Source organism: Trachypithecus francoisi, unplaced genomic scaffold, assembly GCF_009764315.1.
Source record: "Trachypithecus francoisi isolate TF-2019V2 unplaced genomic scaffold, Tfra_2.0 Lachesis_group11, whole genome shotgun sequence".
Classification (NCBI taxonomy): Eukaryota; Metazoa; Chordata; class Mammalia; order Primates; family Cercopithecidae; genus Trachypithecus; species Trachypithecus francoisi.
Genome location: NW_022681456.1, coordinates 48,730,290 through 48,756,067, shown reverse-complemented (window position 1 = coordinate 48,756,067; position 25,778 = coordinate 48,730,290).

Genomic DNA, 25,778 nt, shown 5'->3' with positions numbered 1-25,778 from the left:
GCTGTCAATTCTTCCACTTTTTTTTCAAGATTTTTAGTTTCTTTGCACTGGGTACGTAATTCCTCCTTTAGCTCTGAGAGGTTTGATGGACTGAAGCCTTCTTCTCTCATCTCGTCAAAGTCATTCTCTGACCAGCTTTGATCCGTTGCTGGCGATGGGCTGCGCTCCTTTGCAGGGGGAGATGCGCTCTTATTTTTTGAATTTCCAGCTTTTCTGCCCTGCTTCTTCCCCATCTTTGTGGTTTTATCTGTCTCTGGTCTTTGATGATGGTGACGTACTGATGGGGTTTTGGTATAGGTGTCCTTCCTGTTTGATAGTTTTCCATCTGACAGTCAGAAGGACTGTCTGTTGGTCTGTTGGAGATTGCTTGAGGTCCACTCCAGACCCTGTTTGCCTGGGTATCAGCAGCAGAGGTTGCCGAAGATAGAATATTGCTGAACAGCGAGTGTACCTGTCTGATTCTTTCTTTGGAAGTTTCCTCTCAGGGGTGACTCCACCCTGTGAGGTGTGGGGTGTCATACTGCCCCTAGTGGGGGATGTCTCCCAGCTAGGCTACTCAGGGGTCAGGGACCCACCTGAGCAGGCAGTCTGTCCGTTCTCAGATCTCAACCTCCGCATTAGGAGATCCACGGCTCTCCCCAAAGCTGTCAGACAGAGTCGTTCGCGTCTGCACCGGCCCCCGCTCTTTCCCCTATTGGACTGTAGCTGTGCGCTGTCCGCAGAGGTAGAGTCTACAGAGACAGGCAGGCTTCCTTGAGCTGCTGTGAGCTCCACCCAGTTTGAGCTTCCCAGCGGCTTTGTTTACCTACTTAAGCCTCAGCAATGGCGGGCGCCCCTCCCCCAGCCTCACTGCTGCCTTGCGGATCGATCGCGCGCAGACTGCTGTGTTAGCAGTGAGGGAGGCTCCGTGGGTGTGGGACCCTCCCGGCCAGGTGTGGGATATATTCTCCTGGTGTGCCTGTTTCCTTAAAGCCTAGTATTGGGGTGGGAGTTACCTGATTTTCCAGGTGTTGTGTGTCTCAGTTCCCCTGGCTAGGAAAACGGATTTCCTTCCCCCTTGTGCTTCCAGGTGAGGCGATGCCTCGCCCTGCTTCAGCTCTCGCTGGTCAGGCTGCAGCAGCTGACCAGCACCGATTGTCCGGCACTCCCTAGAGAGATGACCCCAGTACTTCAGTTGAAAATGCAGAAATCACCGGTCTTCTGTGTTGCTCGCGCTGGGAGTTGGAGACTCCTTTTCTGTTTCTTAACAGCCAATTCAGAAGGGCAAAATGTGGCAACTTTTTAGTTACTTATTTTTAGTTTACTCTCCTCCAGAGAGTCGAGGAAAAGGGAAAATTAATAGCTCATGCTTTTCTTTGTTTTCTTTGCCTCTTGGAAGTCTCCCTCTCTCTCCTGAACAGTAATGTTACAGAATACTATGACTTCCTCTTTGATAATAACAGTGAACACGTTTTCTTTACAAGATCAAAGAAATGACAAAGCTAGACATTTGAGTTGCTTTTAGATTTTAAAAAATTAAAAAAATTAGCTAATTTTTAATGATTGTCAGTGTGATGTTTTGTGCTCGCTCTAAGAAAGGGTAAACAAAACTTCTTTAACAACAAAAAGTTGAAAACTCAAACCAAAAACATGATTAAAAGTAGGTAATGTGTTTACCTTTCTCTTCCTGGCTTATTTCACTTAACATAATGTCCTCCAGTTCCATCCATGTTGCCATGAATGAGAGGATTTTCTTTATTTTTTACTGCTGAATAGTATTCTGTTTGTGTATACACCTCATGTTCTCACTCATGTGGAGGCCTTAAAAATTTGATCTCATAGAAGTAAAAAGTAGAACAAAGGATACTAGAGGCTAAGAAGCTTTGAGGAAGAAGGAATAGGAAGAGATTTGTTGAAATTGAAAGATACAAAATTACAGCCTGATAGGAGGAATAAATTCCAATGTTCTAGATCACTGTAGGATGACTGTAGTTAACAATATGAAATAATTTCAAATAACTAGGCAGAGGATATTGACTGTTCCCAACATAAAGAAATTATAAATTTTGAGATGAGGTATATCCTAATTACACTGATCTGATACCTCTACATTATATGAATCACAACATCACCATGTACCCCATAAATATGTTCAATTATTATGTGTCAAAGTAAAATTTAAGTAAAAAGAGTAGGTACATATGCTCTCCTCTTAAAATGTTACTAATAATAATTAAATACCACTTTCTGTTTTAAAAATTACTGATAACAAACTAGGATCATCAAATTTTGCCCCAATGAATATGCCTTCTTGTAGATAACTTGTGTAATTAACTGTAACTGTGTAACTAATTGTAACTGTACATTGAATTTTATAGCAGACTAGCTTTTCTATGAATCTAGAAGTCTTGCTATTTATAAACTTTTACCTTAACGAGAGATCTAGAAATTCCATTTAATGTCCAATCTATGCATGGACAAACATCAATAAATAAAAATCCTCAAAATTACATTCAATTTATTATTTTTACAGTCTATAGAAAACACATTGTAACCTGGAACTCACTCTAACTAAGATTGCATTAGGCTCCTCTCTAATATATATGATTATTTCTGAAATTTCAGCTCTGTTTGGCTCTTTGTTAATTTGGAGGCTGCTCTTCAGTTCCCTCTATTTGTTTGGATCCTTCCACACAAGTGAAGGATTCATGGATCCTTCATTTATTTATTCAACATAATTATTTGTGAGCCTATTATGAACCTGACAAAGCAAGGAATAAAAAAGTGCTGTCCCTGTCTTCTGAGTCACTGGAGGAAAAGTCTACACTTTTGAGAAAAGAATGGAAGGGAACTCTCAAGCTAGGTTTACATGAAAATGGAGTTTTATTAGGAATTGAGAATTTCAGGTTAAGATCTGAGATGAAGAAAGGCTGCTGAGAAGGAAAGCCTAGCATTTCAAGGGAATGGTTTCCCCTGGTTTCTAGGTGACTTTAGAAGCAACAGTCATGGGAATCTTAACAGAGTAGAGAGAAGTAATTTCTTTTGAATACACCAAAAAAGTACTCAGAAAGAATCTTGGTGTTAATAAAGGGTATTGAGTAAAATCCAGACATTTTGTTTGTCCAGTCATTTAACAAACAGTTTTGTGTGTCTGTAATGTAGAACTACGATAAACCTTAGGAAACAGACCCAGTATCTGCCCTCTTGGAGTTTGTACTTTAGAAGAGCCAAAGTTTATTTATAAATATACTTATTGTGATATATTCTGTCTTAGAGAAAATAAAGCAAAAAATATTCAGTATCCATCATGTGTGTTCAGATATAATTGTAAGTATAGCAGATTGGCTCCCTATAGGTGAGGAAAACATACCAGTCAAATACATACACAGATATGCAAACTGGCACATGTAACAAAGTGAAAGTATGGTGTACCACATGAGAGTACATAAGGGGTGACTGACAAGGTTGGGGACACAGGGAAGACATTTCTGAAGTAATGATGACTGAGCTCATAATCAAAGGACTGTCAAGAGTTAACTAATAAAGTGAGATGGAGGATGGGGTGGAAGAATCAGGCCTAGGCCAAGGGACCATCTTTAGCAATGAAGATAAACTCCAATGACCTGATCTAATACCTTTCATAGCCTGCGTTCTAATCTACCATGGTGGACCCAAACGTTACAGTCATTCTCCTACACTTTACAAAATGAGATACTAAAAAAGTCTAGAGAAAACAAATAGTGATTTTTCTGGGAAGAAACCTTCCTTAGCAGAATTCTGTAGGAAATTATTTTTCCCCATTCAAAACGACCAAAGTGAGGCAAAGGGCCTTCATTGGGTTGGCATAGAAAATGCAGGTAGGAAAGATTATGGAAGTCTTGGAAACCAAAATGAATATTCCATTGTGTGTAAGGACAGCTCTGCCTAAGCCAGAAGGGTTAACATGTGAACACTAAGACTTATGGACCTGATGACAAAAACAAAAGGAAAAGCATGAAGCCTGAGACATTTTAGAAGACCAGATGGCAAAATAAATAAATAAAATACCTCTTTAACAGCAGACCCAGAATACAGTGTGAGGCAACTGCAGTCAAGCAAAACCAATGCAGTGTTAAAAAGGAGAAGACCAAGAAAGCACATAGCAGTGGTGTTAATAAAAGAAACAGTGATGAAGAGCATTTCGTGGTGCAGTTTAGCAAGTCCTTGCACTGTGACAATATGATGCTGTATCTGAAAATCATTGGAGGCAACCAAAGAGCTCCAGCTTGAACTGAAATGGATTAATATATTTATTCATCAGTTTACCAAATGTTAGTTGAACTCCCACTCTGTTCTAAGCACTCTGCTCGACATTAGGGATACAGCAGTGAACAACAACAACAAGAAAATCCTAGCCTTTATTCATTTAAAGAAGACCAATAAAAACTTGTAAACTAATCTTTAGTACAGTAAATAATTTTAAGTGCCACAGGGGGAAAATGTCAGATAAGAAAGCTAAAAACTTCTGGGAGTGGAAAGTCAACCATAGCTCAGTGGCAATGCAGCATTAAATAGAATCCCACAAGAAGAGAAGGAGCCAACAATAGGGATTCCTGGAAAATATTCCAGGTAGAGAAGAGGAAATAGCCAAGACCCTTCCTCCAGAATTTTCCTCCTGAGTTCATAATAGTGGCTTAGACAGCATTCACTAAGTCCTAGGCACTGTTTCTAGTGATTAACAGAAGTACCCTAAGATAGCTCATTTCATCTGTACAACAACCCTAGAAGTCATATACTATTATTATCATCATCCCTATTTTACAGATGAGAAATGGAGGAAAAGAGAAATTGAACAACTAATCCAGAATCGCAGTTACTATGAGGCATTGCTGGGATTTGAACCCAGATGGTCTGCATCTGTATTGGTCTTGAGTCCTTCTCACATCACATCGCATCTGACCTCTTCCATAGTCACACCTTTCTTTGTCTCTGTCTTTTCTGCCTCTCTTTTTCAATTTGAAAAACTCTTGTGATTATATTGCATCTATCTGTGCAATCTGGAATACACTCTCTATTTTACAGTCAGCTGATTAGCAAACTTAATTTTATTGCAAACTTCTTTCTCCTTCATCAGATAACATAACATATTCACAAGCTCTGGGGCAGAATGTTGACATTTTTGTGGTGAGGACAGAGGGTGGGCAGGCATTAATCTGCCTACCATAAGCTCTAAAAATGTATTCTCAACCACTAAATTACTCTACCCTTACAAACATAGCCAGAACATAGGTGGTTTCTGTTTGGGTCAACCAGACCAAGTCTCATATCCTCTGCATATTCTACAGCACCCACATGATTAAAACTAGACAAATTTGGGTTCTGAAATATGTTTTGAGTCTAGTCATAAACTCAACAGGCATTGAGTTGAAATGTAAAGGACAGGGGTGCTACTCATTCAATTGGCATGGGATTTGAGTCATATACGATTACTTGAAACACAATTTTATTATTTCTATGTTTTAAAAACTTGAAAGTATTTTTAATATAAAAAACTTTAGTACTCTTACTTCCCACTTACTTCAATTCTATTGTCATTTGTGTAACTTGTTTCTAGTAGCTTTTTCTCTACTTTTTTACTCTGCGTTCATTCTTTTGTAGTCCACATGAGAAGTTCCAAATATTATTCTTGTCTGTTGTGTTTTTCAATACATTTAAAAGCAAAAATGACGAGTATTTGTCTACAGTATAATTTCTCTCAAAGATTGGGACCATTTTCCTTTTCCTAAACCCATCCTATACTTAGCCTTATCTCTACAGTCTTCAATCATTGTTCCTTCACCCACTCTCCAGTCTTGCTGGTAAATTCTACTCATCTTTCAAAGCCTGGTTCTTTTTCCTGTGCGCTCTTTATGGCATTTGTTTCTTCTTTATGATGACACATATTGTATATTGTTATAAGTTATTATTTATTATATTCATTTTTATGCATTACTTACTGAATTTTTTCTGTAGCAGGATATACCTGCAAATGATTTTTATAGATAAACGTAACTCTTTAAATTTTTTTTTTGGTAAATTAATACTGGTCACATTTTTCAGTTATATAAAAAATGTGTTTATAATTTTCTAACATTTCTTTATTTTCCTGAAATTAAATTCATAGATTAAATAATTACCTGCCTACGACTAATTAAAAATAATCCATCTAATATATCTAATGCCAACTTTGGAATCTGGCATTTGATAAATAAAAATAAAGTAATTTATAATAAAACACTGCTTTCTTTTCCTGTCAATGCCCCAGCAGGTCTGCACTACATGATATGAGTGGCAAAAAGGTTGTGCCTGTGTATAGAATTACCGTGGATTCACTGCCATGTATGCTCATTGATTCTGTGCATTATACTGTTGACTTAAATATTATCATTGGCATTACTATTATTTATTTTATTTCCCACAACATGAGATACTCTTGGTAAATTCCCCAACAGAATATATATTTTCTCTTGATATATACAGTAGTTGCATTTCTACATAATTCTGTGAAAATCAAAATAATGTAAAAATCCTTTATGATTACATAAAAGAGAAAGAAGAATATATTACAAATAAAGTACATTTAAAAAATTTTAATAAGAACATACAACATGAGATATACCCTTTTAACAAATTTTAAGTGTACAATACAGTATTGTTAGCTATAACCATGATGTTGTACAGCAAATCCCTAAAACTTACTCATCTTTTGTAACTGAAACTTTACATCTGTTGCATAGCTTTTCATTGTCCTTTCCCTCATCCCCAGGCCACCACCATTCTACTGTCTGCTTCCATGAGTTTGGCTATTTTACATACTTCATACAAGTGGAAAAATACAGTATGCGTTCTTTGATGACTAGCTTATTTTAGTTAGCATAATGTCCTCCAGGTTCATCCATATTGTTGCATATTTCAGGATTTCCTTCCTTTTTAAGGTTAAATAATATTTTATTATATATGTATACCACATTTTCTTTGTTAATCCACTGATGAACATTTAGGTTGTTTCCATGTCTTGACTATTGTGAATTACACTTCAATGAACATGGGAGTGCAAATATTAATTCTTTCCTTTCTCTTTTTTCATTATTTGCTCTCTCTTTGCAAAGAAATAGTGCGAGAGAGTATGATTTTACAGCATTTCCTCTTCCTAATGTTCTAAGATTTTTCTAAATCCAAACATCAAATTCATGTTTACACAATATGCAGCTAGTAATTGGTCAGACCAACTAATAATGATATATGTATATCTATGTATATGTGAGGGTGATATATTTTGAGCATACAATAGGTATCTTAGGATTGTTGAAACTTTCTTCTCTAAGTATCCTCCGCAACATTGCATATGTTATAGGTTTCAGAAACTATTTTGAATGAATTTTAAAATGAATGCATAAATAAAGTGACTACTAATTGTTAGGCAAGAGGCTTAGTAAGAGGCCTATTATGTTTTGCATTCAGCACCTGCCTTGTCAACTCTGAAATGATTACTTTGATTTTCACCATCACCTTAGTTTTAGAAAATAATGTTATTGGATTTTGAAGCTGAAATTGAGGATTATTTTTCTTGCCTATACCTACCTGTGTTTGTAGCTAGATCAAGAGGAACAAAAATTGCACAGCTATTTTTGGAACTTCAAGTATGGTCTCCTGTGCTGCAAACTATGCAAATAAATTAACACACCTGGGTGACCTAGGTCAGAAAAAAACACATAAACAACAACTTCAAGTCTGTTTAGCAAATCTGTGTATTATTGCCTCATGCAGGCCATGTCACTGTGGACAGCTTCTACAACTACAGCATGGCTGCAGTGCTGTACCACAGAAAATGTAGGCCCTGTTGGATCAAAAGTAAACAACCATGCAACAGTGAACTTTTGATAGACCACAAGTATATTTAAGTAGAAAAACAGCATCCCACCATGTGATTACTTTAGCCAGCTGTGTGAATTTGCCTTGGGCTGAGGCAGACCCTTCACAGTGCCAATCCATCATTAGTAGAATTCTGAATATGTGTCTTTTGGAGCCAAGAAAATGGGATAGAGAGGGAGGGAGTATCCAAATACCTAGGTGCATTTTGGCAAGCAAATCAACTGGACACAATTATATTTTAAATTTTGCACAGTAAAAGAATCATAGCATTTGTGAGAAAAAGTGTCTAATTGATTTCTTTACCCTTGATCACTTGAATGAAAGGGCATTAAATCAGCCATCAACACGAGACAACGTTTTTCTATACAGAGAAGTGTAAGACAGAAATTACTCACCATGTTATAGCAATGCAGAAAAGATAAAACGTGTTTATAACCCCACTTTAACAAAAAGAGTCAACAAATATTTCTTACTTATCTACTCTGTATTAGGAGCTATTATAATTGCTTAATACATATCTCTGAGAAAATGCCATTCTCCTTATAGATTATATGTTCTAATAATAAACTAAAAAATAAATTAAGATTATATATATGTATGTGTATATGGAAAGAGAGTACATAAGGAATATATAATAAGAGAATAATACAACAAAGAGTGATCAGGACAGGAAAGAAGTTTGCAAGTGGGCACTTATTTTTACTGAAACTGTCAAAGAAGACCTCGGAAATAACAATTATGTTTGTATGCATTATTTTATTTATGAATCATATACTATAGGAGAGGAGGATTTCTAAGAAATTTGCCAATAATTGTGAATAAATAGACAAATATCCCTACCATCATTACCTTCCAATGATGATGGAGAAGAGGCATGAAAACCAAAAATATGATCAGTAAACATAATAAATAACTAATATGAGAGAGTATGATATGTGCCGTTTAAAGGTGATAACAGATATTTGGGATCCTAAGAGCTGGTGGAAAGCTGCCATTTAAATAGGAATCAGGAAGTTTTATTGGAGAGATAATATTTGAGCAAAGACTTGAAGGAGGTAAGAGATCTAGCCATAAGATATTTGGAATAAGCATATTCCAGGCAGAGGCGACGTCTAGTGCAGAATCTTGAGGTAGTTTGCTTGGAGATTATCAGAAACAACAAAGAGACCATTATGTCTGCAGTAGAGTTAGGAAGGGTATAGATTGCAGAGAGGCCATGGGAATCCAGGACGTGTGGAACCTTATTGGACATTGTAAGATCTCCGGGTTTGATTCTTAATGATGTGTCTGTAGCTATATGTCAAACTATTTTTGCCTAAAAATTCAGCACTGCTTTACTTGATAGAAAAGAAGCTTTGAAGGGAGGAGGTGCACCTGCTCAGAATGAAAACCCCTTCCTTTTCTCTCTTGATCTTACAAAAGATTTCTACCCCAAATCTTCATCCACATACTTCTCCAACATACACCTATATCTACATGCACTCTCAGCAGAGAAAATCATTTGTCTAAGTCAGTGGTTCATCACCCTGGCTGGGACTCAGCCTCACTGCTGGAGCTTATTAACTGCACACATCAGAGGCCCACTTGAATGAACCTAATTCAGAACTAGGTTTAGACACAGGCTTCTCTTTTGGTGTGAAACGTGCTTCAGGTGACTTTGATGGGCTGTCACATATAAGACCCACTGGTCTAGATGCTAGCTACTCAGTGTGCAGTCTGTGGTCCAACAATATCAGTATCATCTGGGAGCTTGTTAGAAATGAGAAACTCAGGCTTCATCCGAAAACTACGAAATCAGAACCTATATTTTAACAAACTCCTCAGTTGATTTGTATGCACACTCAAGTTTGAGATGCATTTCTCTAGCTCTTTTTCTCAACTCTCAATTACTTTACACTCAGTCTTTGTACATATGCCCAGGTACTTCAAATCATTTCTTAGATGAAAGTAATTGCAGATCAAGGAAATAAAATAATCTCCTTCCCAACAGAAACACTTCATCAAACTTCTTTTGTAAATCTGTTCTTCTTTCTCACCCATATTTTTGTAACCTGCAAACGATTTGTAAAATACTTTATGTGACCAGAAATCCTTCATGATAATTCTGTGTAATTTGATACCATAATAATACAATTATTTGTTAATTCTTTGTTGAAACTTTTTTTTAAGTTTCTATGGAGAAGTCTTGAAATTAAACATTTCTCCTGATATGGTCTGGCTGTGTCCTGACCCAAAATCTCATCTTGAATTTCAATCCCCATAAACCCCATAATCCCCACATGTTGTGGGCAGAACCTGGTGGAGGTAACTGGATCATGGAGACAGTTTGCCCCATGCTGTTCTCATGAAAATGAATGATTCTCACAATATCTGATGGTTTTATAAGTATCTGACATTTCCCCTTCTTGCACTCACTCTGTCCTGCCACCCTGTGAAGAAGGTGCCTGCTTCTCTTTTGCCTTCCACCATGATTTTAAGTTTCCTGAGGCCTCCCCAACAATGTGGAACTGTGAATCAATTAAATCTCTTTCCTTTATAAATTACCCAGTCTCAGGTATTTCTTCATAGTAGTATACGAATGGACTAATACAGTAAGTTGATACCGAGGTAGTGGGGCATTGCTATAAGATACCTGGAAATGTGGAAACAACTTTGGGACTGGGTGATAGGTAGAGGTTGAAACCATTGGAAGGGTCAGAAGACAGAAAGATTTGGGAAAGTTTGAAACTTCCTAGAGACTTGTTGAATGACTTTGACCAAAATGCTGATACTGATATGGGCAATGAAGTCCAGGCTGAGGTGGTCTCAAATGGAGTTGAGTAACTTGTTGGGAACTAGAGTAAAGGTCATTCTTGCTATGCTTTGGCAAAAAGACTGGTGGCATTTAGCACCTGCCCTAGATTTCTGTGTAACTTTGAACTTGAGAGACATGATTTGGGGTATCTGGTAGAAGAATTTTCTTAAGCAGAAAAGTGTTCAAAAGGAAGCATACAAGTTTGGAAAATTTGCAGCCTGATGATATGATAGAAAAAAAAAAATTCTGGAGAGAAATTCAAGCCCACTGCAGAAATGTTAATCACCAAGACAATGAGGAAAATGTCTCCAAGGCATGTTAGAGAACTTCATGGCAGCCCCTCCCATCACAGGCCCAGAGGCCTAGGAGGGAAAAATGGTTTTTTGGGCTGGGCCCAGGGCATCCCTGCTCTATGCAACCTTGGAACATGGTCCCCTCTGTCTCAGCTGCTTCACCTCCAAGCGTGGCTAAAAGGGGCCAAGGTACAGCCTAGGCTATTGCTTCAGAGGGTGCAAATTCCAAACCTTGGCAGTTTCCATGTAGTGTTGAGCCTGTGGGTATACAGAAGTCAAGAACTGAGGTAGGAGCCTCCACCTAGATTTAAGAGGATGTAAGGAAATGCCTGGATGACCAGGCAGAAATTTGCTGCAGGGGCAGAGATCTCATGAAGAACCTCTGCTAGTGCACTGCAGAAAGGATATGTTGGGTTGTAGCACCCACAAAGAATACCTACCGGAACACTGCATAGTGGAACTTTGAGAAGAGGGCCACTATTCTCCCATCCCCAGCTTGCACCATGTGGCTGGAAAAGCTGCAGACACTTGGTGCCAGCTTGTGAAAGTGTCTAGCAGGGGGGCTGTACCCTGCAAAGCCACAGGGCTGGAGTTGCTCAAGGCCATGGGAGCCCACCTCTTGCATCAGCATGGCCTGGATGTGAGACATAGTGTCAAAGGAGATCATTTTGGAATTTTAAGGTTTAATGTCATCCTATTGGATTTGGGACTTGCATGGTGCCTGTAGCCCATTTGTTCTGGCCAGTTTCTTCTATTTGGAACAGGTTTATTTACCCAGTGCCTGTACCCCCATTGTACCCATTGTATCTTGAAAGTAACTAACTTGCTTTTGATTTTACAGGGTCATAGGCAGATGTGACTTGCCTTGTCTCAGGTGAGATTTTGGAATTAGACTTTTGGGTTAATGCTGGAATGAGTTAAGACTCCGGGGAACTGTTGGAAAGGCATGATTGTGTTTTAAAATGTGAGGACACAAGATTTGGGAGAGGCCAGGGGTGGAATGATATGGTTTGACTATGTTCCTACCCAAAATCTCATCCTGAATTGTAATCCCCATAATCCCCACATGTCGAGGGTGTGACCAGGTGGAGGTAATTGGATCCTGGGGTCAGTTTGCCTCATGCTGTTTTCCTGATAATAAGTCTCATGAGATCTGATGGTTTTGTAAGCATTTGGCATTTCCCCTGCTTGCACTCACTCTGTCCTGTCACCCTGTCAAGAAGGTGCCTGCTTCCCTTTGCTTTCCACCATAATTGTAAGTTTCCAGAGGCCTTCCCAACAATGTAGAACTATGAGGCAATTAAAGTTCTTTTCTTTACAAATTACACAGTCTTGGGTACTGCTTCATTGCAGTATGAGAGTGGACTAATAAATCTCTTCTCCTAGTTTGTAAATACATGTGGAATCTTCTACATGTTGGAAATTAGAAAATGTTCAAATTAATATAGAGAAAATTTGGGGGAGGGGCCCCCAATTTTTAGGCAAACTATGTAATTTTTTTTCATTTTGTTCTCTTTCTCTCTCTCTGCTTTTAATGAGCAGACATGAGGAATACACTTATGGCTCAGAATTTCTTTCTCCACATATGCATTTTAAATAAGAAATAACAGTCTATAATTGAAACAAAATATTTAATTTAAAAAATTGAAAGGAAATTATTTAAAGTTTCATATATATAAATAAACCCTAAAACCCTTATTTAACATGATACACTAGAGATTATCACTTTTTGGTAAGGTCAACTTTAATGAGAAAAGATTATTAGCTGAATTGAAAAATAGCAAAATGAATAATTAGTTCAGGAGAGAAAAATAAGTAAAATACTTTGAGGAAAGCATCACAATGCTATCATGAACTTAAAAAAAAAAAAAAAAAAAAAAGTTGTCCTGCACCTTTTAAATCCAAAAACTTGAAGATGTCAGATAAAATATACTGCATGTAAAAAGTGTTATCTAAAGACAATTCAATTTTTTTTCTACTTTTTAAGGTAACTTTTGTTTGAAATATTTCATTTCAACCTCATTATAATTTTGTTAGTTCAGGTCAAAATCTTTAGGACAGCTCCTCAGAAATCCAAAATCATTTGGATTACTCATCAAAAGGTCAAAATCTTTAGGATTGCTCCTCATAGTCTTTAAACATTAACTAAGCTATCTTCCATCTAGGTATGTGCTTTCCAGAAACAATTATCTCCTCTAGCCCCTTGTACATTTTCTAAAGATCCAATGGTTTGAGGAACATAGAAGAATGGATGAAGAGAATACCTAATATCAGTAATTTGATTTATTGACATACATAGTATCCAAGAGGGAATGTCTCTGTGCCTCCATTTATAAGACCAAAGAAATTGTTCTTTGTAGTTAAATTAAATTGCCCTAATTTTAACTAGAACTTTCAGATTCTAATACACAGTCATTATAGCAGAAGTTAAAATAAACTCAAGGTTTTCAATAGTGTATGAAATCAGTTTGAATAATATATGCCAAAAAACTTTTACTGAATTATCTTAGAAAAAGAGAAATATGGATTGTGCCTGTTTTCTTGAGTAATGTGGGAGTTGTAGAGGTAAGAAACTTACTGATTTATTTATTTATTTATTTTTTTTTTTTTGAGGCTGAATCTCGCTCTGTCGCCCAGACTGGAGTGCAGTGGCCAGATCTCAGCTCACTGCAAGCTCCGCCTCCCGGGTTTCCGCCATTCTCCTGCCTCAGCCTCCGGAGTAGCTGGGACTACAGGCGCCCGCCACCTCGCCCGGCTAGTTTTTGTATTTTTAGTAGAGACGGGGTTTCACCGTATTAGCCAGGATGGTCTCGATCTCCTGACCTCGTGATCCGCCCGTCTCGGCCTCCCAAAGTGCTGGGATTACAGGCTTGAGCCACCGCGCCCGGCCTATTTTTAGCAATTTTCAATTATATCAAATGTTTCTTCAGAATGAAGCTATTGCAAGACCAAAACATACACATTTGAATCACTGACAATTTAGAGACTATTGTCTGGGGAAAAATTATGAAAGAATTTCAAATATTTTGAAAACTGTTTCTAAGGGAAAACAACTTTTTAATAACACCCACATCTTTTCATCCTATTTCACTAGTTCCCCAAATTTACCACACAGTAGAATTTCTCACACTACTTAATGAAACTACAAAATTCAAATGTTAATCCCTGAAGATTTTGATTTGATAGAGCTCTAGAATTTGAGTTTTCATTTTTTTAAAGATCCCAACAGACTTGGATGGTCCCCTAATATAGATATGAGGATTTATAATCTATGCCGAAAGATGCAAATATATAAGATTATGTTAAAGAGATAATAAAATAAAACATAAAAATAAAAATAACTTGAAATATGTAACAATTCCATAAAAAATATAAATATTATATTTGAGTGTGGAGCTACTTAAATTTTCAAATAAATTAGATTTTTTTTTGGTAAATGAGTCAGTCTAACTTGCTTAAGGCTATGTATTATCTCAGAGATCAACCATAGTGACTACAAAGTACAACTGGGCACTCATGCCAGTGTCCTGAAGTAAACATAATCTTTTTCAGACAAGAATCAAATCCCAAGAAAATACTTCTGCAATTACTATTTTCCACACTCCATTATGTCATGTTTATTCTTACCACTCTTTCCTATGAAACTATGACATTGCTTTATCTATGGCTCTTTTGGGAATCTACTTGAGAAATACAGGAATAAAGTGTTTGGTGAAGAGATTTTAGGGCTGTTTAGAGTAAGCCTCATTGAAAGTGTTCCCAATTAAATTTTGATTAGTGGAATTATGTGTTACTTTATTTACTTTATTACTTACTGAAAAGTTACAAACTTTTCAGTATTTTGTAAATTTACATAATGTTTCTGAATTACTTTCACAATTAGAAAGAAATTTTAAAAAAGACCAAATGCAAATTGTAAATGGTATGAATATTGTTATAATAATCAAGGATATGTACACCAATTGGCTTATTTAGGTGGTAAGATAATTCATTAAGTTAATAATTTCTGTGCTTTCATTCCTGTTAATATTTTTCCTTCCCTTTTTTCAAACCATGTCCTTGGGCACCCCTTCCTCAGAAGCAAAGCAAAATATTTTCCTTTTCTTTCACACAAAAATTTGAGTTCATTGAATGTATACAGACTGTGAGTAGGTGAAAGGAAGCATTCATGATGATGTGATAAATATTAATTATTGAATATAAAAGTCATTAGCAAACATGAATTTATGTTTTAGAGTAGTTTTCAAACTATTGGGGTAAAAGGAAGCAAGCAAAGTGCCCATGCAGGGGGAAAGAATTAGCCAAAGACTCTGCATTGGATCGAAGGAAGTCAGATTATTTAGATCCAGGTGTTTCACAGTAGGACAGAGTTAAGGGCATTTGGTAGAGTAAAATAGTTTGTGCACCTAAGTTAGTGCAGTATGGAATATACTCACTACTTTTTTTTTCTTCTTCTCAATTACTAAAGTTTATTTAATATACTCTATGGAATAATATTTCTTATAGTAAGTGCCACAAATCATTTGCATCAAGATCCCCAAAGATACTTGTTTAAAAAAAATGCTCATCATTGAACCCCTTCCAGATATGTTAAATTAGAATTTCTGAGAGCTCAGAAGTTATCATTCAAATGAGCTACATAAGTTGTTTTAATCACAGTAAAGTTTGAAAACTATTGTTGTAAATGCATAAGTTCATGTTTATTAAATACCTTTATATTCAATAATTAACATTTATCATATCATCATTTTAAATATGGGGGCAAATCTTTTATGCTTTCCTCAGTCTGAGAGGAAGTCTTCTGTGGTCCACAATACATGAGAAAATAAGGATAAGGCAGTGCGTGTATAACTAGTTCTCAGCCTCCTGGAGAACTGATTGCTGTGAACAGGAGGATAATGAATCTTTATCACCCTATTCACTTCCATCTATTTGCTTCTGTCTAATCTAAGGTAAGTAAATATGGTATTTAGTTTTCTGAAAGAACTTTTAGTAGAAGGTATCTACAAGGGACAGATGCTTGGAAAATGCACAGCAATTACCACAATTTCTCACTGGCTCATAACGCTTTGGGTATGGTTTTGGAATTAGGGAGAGCAACACAAGGGTGAGTTACAACACTTTGGTGTCTACATGGAAGGCAACGCACCCTATAGATACATAGTGTATTTAATATGAATATGGGCTTTATTGACAAATTATTATTTGAAACTTGGAGTGCCAAAATCTGATTCCAGACCTGTGAGCTATACCTGAAGTCCCAGGTCTCATACAGACAGTTCTGTTTAAGCCTCCTCTACATTTCTCAGGCAGTTTATTTTAAACAGAATGACTTAGACCTATGATATTTACTCAGGCCTATTTATTATGTCTCCCAGATTGTATTAATGGAGGGAAAGAAACTGATTATAAAATAATGGAGGGAAAGAAACTGATTATAAAATAAGGCTGGACTCTGCAGTTTTCAGTGGAGTTTTCCAAGAGGGAAAAATGAAACTGTGATAGCTTAGCAGGAAAGTATTGAGAATAGATAAGGCCTTCATGTAGGGTAGCAGGGCTAGGTTCTGGGGAGTGTTCTCATGGGGGCCTGGATTAGTCTGAAAATCGTTTGGTTTAATGGTTTCTAATAGCATGGGAATTTTCCTAGCACTTATCATAAAAGGGAAGACATTTTTTCCCTTATTCTCTCAGAATATAGAATTTCTGAGAGATTAGGAACTTTTGATTGTTGACAACGGACCTTAAAATCTGCATGAACTTTTCCCCAAAGAAGATAAAATTAACCATAATGGAAGTAACATGTAAGATTGGTTGCTATTTTAGTGTTGTTTTTAGAAAAAAGGAAGGGACCACCTGTTCATTGAACCCATCTTAAATGAGGTGATAGAATTATAATTGCCTCTTCCCATGACCCATTGTTTCTGCCCAAGTGGAAGTCGTAAAAGTGGCCAAATTACTCTTTACTTTGCAACAGTCACCTGGTTGTAAACAATACTAGAACTTCCCTCTCTGGGAGGCCCAGAACTTCTCAGAGATTGAGAAGAGGAAGAAGAGAAGGAGTCATTCTAATTAGAACTAAGGGATGAAACTGTGGGGATAGAAACTGAATGTGTTTAATGCTGGTTTGGGGTAAATAATAAAAAGGCATAGTAGATTGGTCTCTGCCTCTGTGTCATTTTTGTTTCTTACAGAAGAATCAAATTAAAATTACATGATGTCTGATATTTGCTTTAAAATATTCTAGAAAAAATTTACAGAATAGACTAAACAAGATTGGTAAATCTTTTATGATTACTTAAGTTGGATGAATAAGGATGCAGGAGGGTTTGTTTATTGTTACCTTCTCTCTTCCTTATGTATGTTTGAAAATTACATAAAAAACATTGAGTTTTAGCCCAGAAAATGGTGTCATCTCTGATTTTAGCTAACTCTAAAACAGTGACCCTTTTAAATGCCCCCCACCCCTGCCTCAAGTCCCCAAGTGAAATCTGGCCTTTTGTATGGCAATACCTCTGTTGAAAACATTTTCACATATACTGGGGAGGGCAATGGTCCTGAAGCTTTAGACTATAATCAATAAAGAAGTTGCAGTGAGTTCTATTTTAGAAATAAGATAATTGGGAAAGAACAATTTAAACATCTGCTTCCACACGATCTAGTTAGATGAAGATATAACTACCTTCTCTCTCAAATACAGTAGCAGAGAATGATCCTCGAGGAATATCTGTGTATTTCTACATGTGTCTGTTTTCCATAATACGTTGCCAACTGCCTCTTCTTTGAAAGGGTTGGCTTCAATTCTGACAGTATATTCTTCCTCCATTTTTTATTCCAATGTCTTTATGAAGTGGTGGGGATAACATAGGGTAGTATGGCAAATATTTTTGAAATCTCATTTTATGTTGTTCTGCAGAACTGTTTTGAAATTATTTTTAAAAATCCAGGAATATTATCTTTGTTTAATTTCCTTTATTTGTCTATTCCATCCCTTCATCTCCTTCCTTTAATTATCTGCTTCTCTCATTTGTTTACTTCTATAATTTTTCTCCTCTATTCCATCAATTATTATTATGTTGAGATTTGTACAATCACAGATATTTTTCTAATTAAAAAAAAAATCACTATTCACTCTGATCACCATCCAAGGTTCCTGTGGACACACAAGAAACATAAAACAGAAGGATGCATATTATGTAGAAGTAATATCTTGATCTTCCATTTTGCAACAGTGAAGGAATTATGAAGTAAAAATTAACAAAGAGACTTTCACCTTTGTATGTCCAACATTTTTTCAGAGCTGTGTTGGTTGATGGTGATTACATTAATAAAGAACAGAAACTGGGCCAGGCGCGGTGGCTTACACCTGTAATCCCAGCACTTTGGGAGGCCGAGATGTGAGCCAGGAGAGCGAGACCACCCTGGCTAACACGGTGAAACCCCGTCTATACTAAAAATACAAAAAATTAGCCGGGTGTGTTGGCAGGTGCCTGTAGTCCCAGCTACTCGGGAGGCTGAGGCAGGAGAATGGCATGAACCCGGGAGGCGGAGCTTGCAGTGAGCTGAGATAGCACCGCTGCACTCCAGCCTGGGCGACAGAGTGAGACTCCGTCTCAAAATAAATAAATAAATAAATAAAAATAAAGACAAGAAAAGAAACCATACTAGTTATTTTAATAGATATAATTTAATATAGCTTATTTGTTAAAGAGGTATTGGTGGGCCTAGAATATTTAAAAATAAAAAGTATCACAGGCCAGGTGCGGTGGCTCACGCCTGTAATCTCAGCACTTTGGGTCAGGAGTTCGAGACCAGCCTGACCAACATGGTGAAACCCCGTCTCTACTAAAAATACAAAAATTAGCTGGGCATGGTGGCATGTGCCTGTAATCTCAGCTACTCAGAAGGCTAAGACAGGAGAATCACTTGAACCCGGGAGGTGGAGGTTGTAGTGAGCCGAGATTGTACCACCGCACTCCAGCCTGGGTGACAGAGCAAGACTCCGTCTCTAAATAAATAAATAGGTATCACAAAGAGAGTAAAGGGAAGAAGCAGCCACCATCCTTTCAGCTGGAGGAAAAGGGAAGAAGTTGAAGGTATTAGAACTTAGAAGTTTGAAAGAGGAACCCTGTAGAGTTAAGACTTAGTTTTCTTAGAAAAGGGGAAGACCAAGTAGTGCTAATATTTTAGGAGCCAGGGAAAGGAACTCAGCTGAGCTAGGACCTAGGCCTTGGAATGAAGATGCTGCTTGACTGGTGCTGGTATCCCAGGAGCTCAGAACCAGTGCTTTGCAAAGATGGAACTCAGATCTCTAAAGAGAGGTCTCTACCCATCTGGAACTAGTGCCTCTAAGGAGATATAATAAGTCTGTTCGGAGAAGAAAGTTATTCCTGTCACCATAATTAAAGTCAGGAATAACATTAGCATCACAGAGCAGATAATAAGTATAGGTTTGGAGATAAGAGAAAAATAACTAACATGGTAATAAATCCCTTCTGATGCTAATCACTTGTACACACCTTTCTGCATATATTAAAATGTCCATGTAACAATATAAACAATTTTATGCTTTTATCTCAAAGTATTCAACTGTCTTTTATATACATGAAGATGTTCTCATCCACTCCCTAAAAAGGGCAGACAAAATCTAAACAGTCATGGAATCCATCTCTGGATACTATCCATTAATCCCCATCTGAAAATATTGTAATCTAAAGACTCAACAATAAAGTTGACCACCCATGACGACCCTTAATATGATAAGGATAAGAGTGGTGGGCAAAGTAACTGGTACACATGAACACACACACACACACACACAATTACATCACAACATGCAAGGAGAAACAGGCTTAGCTGTTTTTGTAACACGCGTTAAAGCCATAGTTGGTATTATGCCCTGATTTGTAGCATTGGCTGAATTCTGTGGCAGTAAATATTCCCACAAATGCCAATTTCAAGATGCCAAGGTGATGTCAACTAAAAACACAGTTGGGAAATGATGCACATCAGTGATTCTGGGTAGTCCATATGAACCCATTGCAGTGTGCCAGCTCTTTCGTAGCACTGGAAGCTAAACTGCACCTACCCATCTTGCATTTGGCCATTTTGCACTCCTCATGCTGTTGAAATAAGATGCAAAGAGGATAGTATGCTGACCAGGGTGATAGATCCTAACTAACATAAAATAGGGTTGCTACTCCACAGGGGAGCAAGAAGGGCTCTGTCTAAAACCTATGGAATACTCTAGGGGATCCTCTCATCCTTCCATTCCAACTAGTAAAGGTTAATTAAGAAAAAAATAACCTCCGGCCGGGCGCGGTGGCTCAAGCCTGTAATCCCAGCACTTTGGGAGGCCGAGACGGGCGGATCGCGAGGTCAGGAGATCGAGACCATCCTGGCTAACACGGTGAAACCCCGTCTCTACTAAAAATACAAAAAACTAGCCAGGCGAGATGGCGGGCGCCTGTAGTCCCAGCTACTCGGGAGGCTGAGGCAGGAGAATGGCGTAAACCCGGGAGGCGGAGCTTGCAGTGAGCTGAGATCCGGCCACTGCACTCCAGTCCGGGCAACAGAGCGAGACTCCGCCTCAAAAAAAAAAAAGAAAAAGAAAAAAATAACCTTCAATAAAAAGTTGGAGCAAAGTGCAAAACAAATGAAAAAACCAACAAGCAACCATAAAAGAGATGAGGCAGGTCCACTCATGATTCAGACCTTTCAGAAATGAAGGTTGAGATCACTACCAAGTAAAGAACTTCAACAAGCTGAGACTCTTGACAGAAAACTAGGGGCATATGGAATATGTAATGAAAAAAGAATACTGACTAGTCATATTTTTGTCCCCCAAACCTAAGAGAGTTTTGGCACATTTAAATACTCGAAAAAGTACTTGCCAACTGAATAAAAATTGTCTACCAGGCTAATTAAATTGTCATTGAACCAAGTGATGTTTTCTGAACTAAATGATCAAATACATTGATGCCTTTGGGTTTGAAATTCCCATTGCCGGATACATGTGTGCCAAAAGATAACCAAAAAGTGACTCAATTAATTTTGCCAACCTGATAAAAAATCTTCTGAGTAATCCTGTACAGAGGTACCCACATTTCTCACTTTGCTTTTTATTATATTGATATGATGGCTTTTGAAGAACTAAAGATAAAACTTTTATCTTCACCTGACTTGAATGGCAAGGCTGAATAATAGCAATTAATTTGGATACTGATCTTAAAGAAGAAATAACAGCAACCCACCTATAATAGACACTGTTTGCTAATTCTGAGTATCATCCCTATCCTTCAAATCTCTCCCCAAAACTGCAGGGGAAGAAAGCTAAAGGCCCCATTTCCCTAATTCCCTGTCAGTAGGGCCATGAGAAGCATTCATGTAAGTTTGGGAGGTAGGAGATGAGGAGGAGTATTCTGTGACAGCTGTGGGCAAGTGTGAGGGAATCTGCAGGCAAGCAGCAGATAAAGGGTATTTGAGACAGGAATTCCACCTGAGGATTCTCCACATTAGTATTCTATGACTTGAGATCATTAGTAGAGACTCCCTGATGCTTTTTGGGGTCCTTCAGAAAACGACCCACCCTGGTACTGCAGGCAGCTGAGGTCACTGGCAACTACTTTTCTACTCTATTTTCATTTCTCAATCTTCTAAAAGTGCCTTTCTCGGACCTTATAATGGTTTTGGGAAGCTACTTGTTATTCATTTAAATCTTTTCCCCATATTACATTAATCTGTGATCACCTATGCATGATACACCATTCAGTTCCATGCTTTTCCTTCATAAATGGCATAATGAAGACAGATGAAGCAGAAGGAATAAGGAGAAAATGCAAAATAGATCAGTATTTGTTTACTTTTCTTGGAAATTAATACAAAGATTTCCTAGTCCCAGGGATACTTAGAGATGGATCAGATAAACATTTGTCAGAAAGTGCTGAAAATCAGTATTGTTTAAGGAATCTAATAATTATGTCTAAAATTAGCTTTAATGCTACAATATTGCATTTCTAAGAGCCATCATTGAATGGTAGGTGTTCTGAACCATTGTGGAATTGTTATTAAGTTATCTAAAATGTGATAGAATAATAGCAGTAATAGGACTAATAGCTTATATTACCACTTAAAACTATTTCTAGGTACAGGATTGCATAATTTGCTCCTAAAACTTTCCCTGTGGAAGCATTATTCTATAATTCTTTTCACTCTTCTAAGTATTTTCAAATGATATAAAAATCTCCAATAAATTTATATGTAGCACACCCAAAACGTTTCATACAGACAAGACCCTATGCAATACATGTACTTTGGGACATAGCAAAAAGTATAATTTACATGCTCCCTGATTTTACAGAGAACCTCAGAGTCATCCATAATCACCATGGGCCTGCCTCCTCATCCCTGTTTCTATACATTTTTCTCCCCATCCCACCACCACCACCAAGCTAGTTTAAACTCAGCATGGAGATGACAGTTTAAAAAAAAATCACGATTATACAAATCACCTGATTTTAAAACTTTCAGGGCTTCCACCTTTTTAAATTACAACGTGCATATGCCTTTGGTCACTCAAGTTCTGCAAGACAGGGCTCCTGTACATCTCTCAAGCCTTATCTCGTGATACTACACCCTTTCCCTTCCTATGCTGCAGCCACTCTACTCTTCTGTATCAACCTCCTTCCTTTGTGTTAGCATCTTGGCATTTTCAGTTCTCTCCCTTGTAAAATCACTGGTGTTTTCTTTGTTTGTTGTTTGTTTGTTTGTTTTGAGACGGAGTTTCGCTCTTCTTGCCCACGCTGGAATGCAATGGTGCCATCTTGGCTCACTGCAACTTCTGCCTCCAGGGTTCAAGCGATTCTCCTGCCTTACCCTCCCAAGTAGCTGGAACAACAGGCGCCCACCACCACACCAGTCTAGTTTTCATATTTTTAGTAGAGACGGGGTTTCGCCATGTTGGCCAGGCTGGTCTTGAACTCCTGATCTCAGGTGATCCATCCACCTTGGCCTCCCAAATTGGTGAGATTACAGGCATGAGCCACCAGCCTGGCCCACTGGTGCTTTTTTCAAATAAAAAAAATTATTTTTTGAAATAATTTTTGAATTTATGTTAATGTTGTCAGCTAGTATTAAGAACTCGCAGAAGCACTTTTTCTAGATTAGGACACTTGCATTGATAACCACAGCAAAATAATCACAATCATGAAATTATCATTGATCAAATGTTGATTAAATATCATTATCTAATCCACAAACCTTATTGAAATCTCCTTGATTTTCCTTGTAATATGCTTCTAAGGACTAGAATCCAATCCAATATTGTATAATTCATTTAGTTGTCATGTTTCATTAGCTTTTAAAGACTGGAATAGTTGCTCAGGCTCTCACTGTATTACATGGCTTTGAGAGATTAGAAGAATGCAAGCTATTTGCTTTGCACAGGGTTTTCTATCGATTTGTATTCTCATTACATTGTATCAGAAAGTACACAATGGTTAATTGTCATTTTACTGATGATATTAACTTTTATCATTTTGTTAAGATAGTGCCAGGTTTCTCCACTGTAAAATTAAGTAATATATGCATTAATTAATGTATAAGTTTAATTATTTTGTAACAATATACTCTGACACTTTGTACTATCCTGTTCCTCGTCAAAATTTCACCCACCAATTTGCATCCATTTAAGATTCATGCATTAATTATTACTATGATGATTGCCAAATGCTGATTACCCAATTCCATCATTTCTTTTGCACTTATTAGTCAGCAATCTACTTAAGCAGAATTTGCCCTCTCTTCCATTTAATATTTATTCAATTATTGTTTATTTATTTATGGATTTTAGATTTCTGTTCTACTCAAAATGTTGACAGTGTTTCTGCACTTATTTTGACACTCAAATTATCTTATATTTGTTCAGTGGAAGCCTGTTCAATGTTGCTGCTGTATCTTTTTGACACGCCTACATTGTTCTTTGAACACATTCTTACTCCAAGACCAAGTGGTTCCCAGCTCATCTTGTATTTCCTTGCCCAAGCCTTGGAGTGAGCCACTTCTTCAAAGAACCTTGGTTCATTTTAGTGAAGAATTATATTTATGAACCAAGCCCAATGTGCTAATGTGCTCATTTCAAATGAAGCATCACTATATATTGACTGGTCTGTGGAGAGAGTTGGGAAATATATATATACATACACACACGTATGTATATTTACACATACACACATGTGTGTATATATACACATATACATACAAACTCACACATATGTATCTATTTTAATATCAACTTATATATAATTTATTCTTTAAAATCATGATTTCATGCTGCTACTTCAAATTCTAGCCATTCCATTTCCATGTCTGTAACTCCATTTTTTAACAGTGTGAAACTTAGCTTCCTTTTTCCTCAATTTGTTTGCTTATTTTCTTCATCCTCTTATATTGTATGTAGCAATCTGACAGCAGTCTTGGTAATAGCTCAACACCTATGGAGGGGGAAAAATGAAAAGAAAAATAAAGAAAGAGATAATCTCACCATGTCTTTCAGCTAGTTCAATTTCACCCTTGAGGTCTTAGCTCAAATGCAACTACCCTTTAAAATGGCCTTTTCACACAGGGCCACACAGGTCCCAAGTGAAAATATAAGTATATTGACTACCTAGTTTTTATAATGTTGTATTTTTTCAATGTGTCAAATTTTTGATGCTTTATTCCAGTAAACTGGTTAAGATCTTAGACTCTTTGAGATTTGATTCTGCCACTTATTAGCATTATGAAGTTGGGTGATAGATTTTAATTCTCAAATATAAAATGGAGCTCACTGTACAAAGACAGCTAACTCATCCAGATGTTGTAAAGAACAAATGAGATCAGAACTTAAAGTTCTTGGCATGAGTTTTATCTGGCATGTAGTAATCACTTAACTAAGAAACGTTAGTTGTTGCTGAAATATATTTGGGGTAGTATTGTTGTTATCAGGTTCAATTGATGTTAATATTAGCATTAACACTCTTCAGATTTTTTCCTACAATAATTTATGTATAATTAATTGTTAATTATTATATTAATTATTAATTAATTATAAATAATGTAAAAATAATTAATTTTTTCCTACAATAATTTATGTATCCTCCAAATCATAACTATATGCTAGACGGTTACCATTCAACTGTCTGAAGATTTTTTCTTAAGAAATATATAAATTCACAGCAATAAAAATCTTGCATAATTTTAGCATAGTATTCATAAGGATGTGAATATATTGATTATGTTAGCCAACAAATTACAAAGAGATTCTGTTATTTTCAAGTTGATTCATGGCATTTTATACACACTAAAACACATCCACATATATAGATGCATAATACATGCCTAAGCAATGACAAAAAAACTGACAAATTCGTCTTTTAATTGTTTATATTTTAATAAAAGTGTTTTTAAAATATATTAATAATGTCCAGAATTGTTACTAGAAAATCAATGCATTATATCAATTTCTTGCTGCTTGCTTTTATTCAGAAAAACAATATATTTAATGATTGTCTGTATTTTGTTTTTAGGAATCAATAATGTTGGTCTCTCATGTTTTTTAAGTAAAGGTTTTATTTCTAAATAGAAATAAAATACATTTTATTTTAAAATCGAATGATTATTTAGAGTGTACAAAATAAAACTAAAACAAGAACAGCAACCAAAAACAAGAGGATTTTACATCAACATACACCTTCCAAGCAACCAATTATTAGCGTCAATTTACTTGGACATAACATCAATGAAAGTAGTTGAAAACCTACTGGTATGGAAATGTGCCACTGCCCTCT